Source organism: Cricetulus griseus, chromosome 7, assembly GCF_003668045.3.
Source record: "Cricetulus griseus strain 17A/GY chromosome 7, alternate assembly CriGri-PICRH-1.0, whole genome shotgun sequence".
Taxonomy (NCBI): domain Eukaryota; kingdom Metazoa; phylum Chordata; class Mammalia; order Rodentia; family Cricetidae; genus Cricetulus; species Cricetulus griseus.
Window position 1 is genome coordinate 46,565,672 of NC_048600.1, and position 3,703 is coordinate 46,569,374.

Here is a 3,703-nt window from a genome sequence, read left to right on the forward strand (position 1 = left end):
AGCACACTGGCTTTCCCCAGCCCTTCCCTAGCTAAATCCACCCATCTTTACCAGTTAACATGAATTAGGGGAGAAACTGAATTCCAGCCACAACTGCCCCATGTGTTAATGAGTTTTATGCTACTGGGACTGCCAAATAGCATAGTGGCAGGAGAGCATGTGGATGGCAGGAGGGCGTGTGGATGGAGGAGAAATCTGTGGGTGTTGGGAAGGCATGGTGATGGGGACAAGAAGGCAGGGCACACCAGATTAATCTACCTGGGCACTTACCTGCTTTCTGTGATGGGCATGCCCCAAACAGGAATCAGCGGAGCCAGTACTTCAATTGAATTAAACCTACTTTTCTCAGTAAAGTGAAAAATAAGATCGATTTTGGGAGCACAGTGCCCGTGAGATTTTTAAAAAGTACAAATTGTCCTAAGTCAGCACAGGTATCCTTGTAATGGGGACAGAGGGACAGCAGCATTTCTCCATCTGTCCATGAGCAGGAGTCACCTGGGATCCATGAAATGAAATGCAGGTTCTGGTGTCACGGGTCTCGGGTAGGGCCTGAAGTACCGCATTTCTTTTTTGTTTGTTTTGTTTTTCAAGACAGGGTTTCTCTGTATAACAGTCCTGGCTGTCCTGGAACAACTTCTGCATTTCTAACAAGCTTGGCCAACATTACACACCCCTGGAGTGGCAAGGCTCCGTGACATTCCTAGCACATGAGAAAGCCCAACTGCCCAGGTCAGCCAAGTGCAAAGGTGATGCCCCACCCAATCTGCCAAATGGAAATCTTCTAGATCATTCTATAGTTCCCAGGGGACCTCCTTGCCTAGTCTTGCCACCAACACTAACAGTAGAAAACTCCTTTTTGTTTGTCATGCATCTCTTCCCATGTTAGGTCAGGGAAAGGGATATGATCAACCAGGGAACCCTGGGGAGGAGTGCGGTGAGTTGGGGTGAGGGTGAGGGGCAGGGCTTAGATATTCTAGCCTTTGTATATGTTTTCTTCCTGACCCAGGATGAATCATCTCACGAGGACCAAGATGGGGGAAGCATACAAGGAAAGGAAAGACTTAGGTTGTGACTGACAACCTCACTCTAACTTGGATGTGGGCTGCTTTCAGCCTCCGTTGTGTTTGAGCTTGCATTTCCAGCCTGCATGTGATTTTGCCAGCACAGAAGGTCGACTCTTTGCCTTTGCAGGTCGGGAATCTCAGAGGAAGCAAAAGCAACTGGAGCAGGTAAAACAGACCTTGGGAGTGTCTCACCCGGGCCTTGAAAGCAGGAAGTGCAGGTGAGAACACAGGATCCCCCTGGGTTTTGCTGGTTTGTTTTGAAGCCCCCAGCTCCTCATTCCTGTCAGCTGGTGAGACAGGGTTCTTAGAGGCTCTCACCATCTAAACCCATCAGCCTTGGCGACACAGCATTGCCTGTGTGGGGAAGGGTAACTGTGCTATAAGCTGCAAGGAGGGTCTCTCTCATAGCCTTCTGCCACAGCCCCCTCTCCTAATAACTCCCCAATGCACTATTTATCATTCAGGAAGGATAGAGAGGTCCTCTCTCCAATGCAGCTTCAAGTATCCTGGGACAAGAGAAGCACGGAAGAGATCGGATGCCCAGGCCCAGTACCAGCTACAGAAGGGGCTAATGTGTGTAGTTTGGGAACTGTTCAATGTAGCCATACTTAAATGCTGAACGATTTGGCATGTGGAGTTCAGGAGAGATCCTGGGACAGATAACTGGGGAGTAAGGTGTTTATCTGAAGCATTTTAAACTCCATGGACAGACAGAGAAGCAACATGGTGGGCTCTGAAAAGAAGATTAGAATTCCCTGTTGTGTAGCAGCTTCCTACTTAGACTGGATTGGTGGGAACTGAAGTTGTTTATTCTTAATACCCATTTCTTACATTAATACATGCAGATTTAAGCCTATAAGAGCTGGACCTGAACAGCCACATACCAAAATCTTTAAATTATTTTTACCCACAGATATGTTAATGTCCCCACAGTACACATTGTGTGACACCTGCACCAATCAGCCATTAGAATGCAGACTGTGGCATGTATAGTACAGTGGGTGGACAGGAAACTCAAACCATACCAGTGAGGGTGATGGTGCGATGGCTACTTTGTCCAGCGCTTCCTGTACAGGAGGACCAGGCAGGAGGTCACAGCTTCCAAAGTCTCAGTTTCTACCTCTGCTTTTTTTTTTTTTTTTTACAAGCCTACATACAGAGTCTTGCAAAATGTCACACACTCAGAGTCCTTGGGTTCAAAGAGGGCACATGTATCAAGTGCAGGACATTAGTTTTGATATACAGGAATCCTAAATACCAGCAAATATACTTAATTGGTATGCACAGCTCTGTGCCATCTAGAAAGGCCTGCTGGGCATCGGAATCTGTCCCACTCAGGACTGTGTGTGACTGCTGTGCTCACTGCTGCTCTACCCAGTTTTCTCCATTTTCTTTTTCCTTTTCTCTCTTCTGTTGTTATGGTTCCAGGGGTGGAACCCCAGGCCCTGTGCAGATGACCATTTAGTTACTGCCAGCCCAGCCCTTCTTTTCTTAGTAAATGACTCTGACTTCTACCAGCTGCTTGAGGCACAACACACCCCAGACCTATCAGTGCCACTGTCAGGATCCGTAGGGATCCAGCTTCTCACCAACCCATGACTGCCAGTCACCCCACCTGTGGCTCTGGCCTCCAGCCCCATCATAGACACACGTGTGCAAGCAGGTGTTTGTGCACCTGTGAGTATGGGCTTGTGGAGACTGGTTTACATCAAGACACTTCTTTGATGGTTCTCTCTCCCTCTCTCCCCTGTTCTCCCTCTCTCTCTCCTCCCCTCTCTCCCTCTCTCCCTCTCTCTCCCCCTCCCTCTCTCTCTCCCCTCTCTCCTCTCTCTCTCCCTCTCTCTCTCCTCCTCTCTCTCTCTCTCTCTCTCTCTCTCTCTCTCTCTCTCCCTCTTCCTCTCTCTCTCCCTCTCCCTCTTCCTCTCTCCCTCTCTCTTCCCCCTCTTCCTCTCTCTCTCCCTCTCTCTCCTTCTCTCTCCCTCCCTCTCTCCCTCTCTCTCTCTTTTTATATAAAAGCTCCTTGAGGAGGTCAAAGACCGAATGGGCTATTCCTGACTCTCACATACCAGCTGTTCACTTCACTGCACAACAGACAATGAAACATATGTGTTGAGTGGCTGAGCAGTCAGTAGGCATTATTCATGCTTTTTGACACAGAAGGATATGTATGCACCTGTGGCATGAATGCATATTTGTGTTGAGCTGTAGTTTGGGTGTTGAGAGGAATGGAAACTTTGAGAGGTGTGCCATTGGGGGCATGACCTTGAATGTCATTGTGGGATTTCCATCCCTTTCCCTTCTTGGTTTTTTGTTTCTCAGCAACAAGGTTGAATGGTTTGCCTCTACCACATGTTTCTGCCTTGGCTTATTGCCTCACCTGACCCAGAAGCAATGGAACCCCTGGATGAGAAATGTGGTGATATATTGTTTATGATTAATTGAAGCCACTGGAGATCAAAATAGCAAAGCAGCCATACTAATTAGCCATAGAAGCCAGGCACATACCTTTAATGCCGGGACTCAGGAGACAAAGGCAGACAGATCTCTCTGAGTTCAAGGCCACCTAGTGTTACACAAGAGTGAATCAGTCTAAAAGAGTAACAGAGCTCACGTCTTTATCCCAGCACTAGAGAGGTATA

General features: G+C 48.0%; 1 long non-coding RNA gene across 1 annotated transcript; it reads left to right on the top strand.

Annotated features, from left to right (window-relative positions):
• Positions 1-1,026: 1,026 nt before the first annotated feature.
• Positions 1,027-2,208, top strand: LOC118239167. The gene is made up of 2 exons (XR_004770799.1): positions 1,027-1,282; positions 1,529-2,208. It is a non-coding gene; the product is annotated as an uncharacterized LOC118239167 (long non-coding RNA).
• The last annotated feature ends 1,495 nt before the right edge of the window (positions 2,209-3,703 follow it).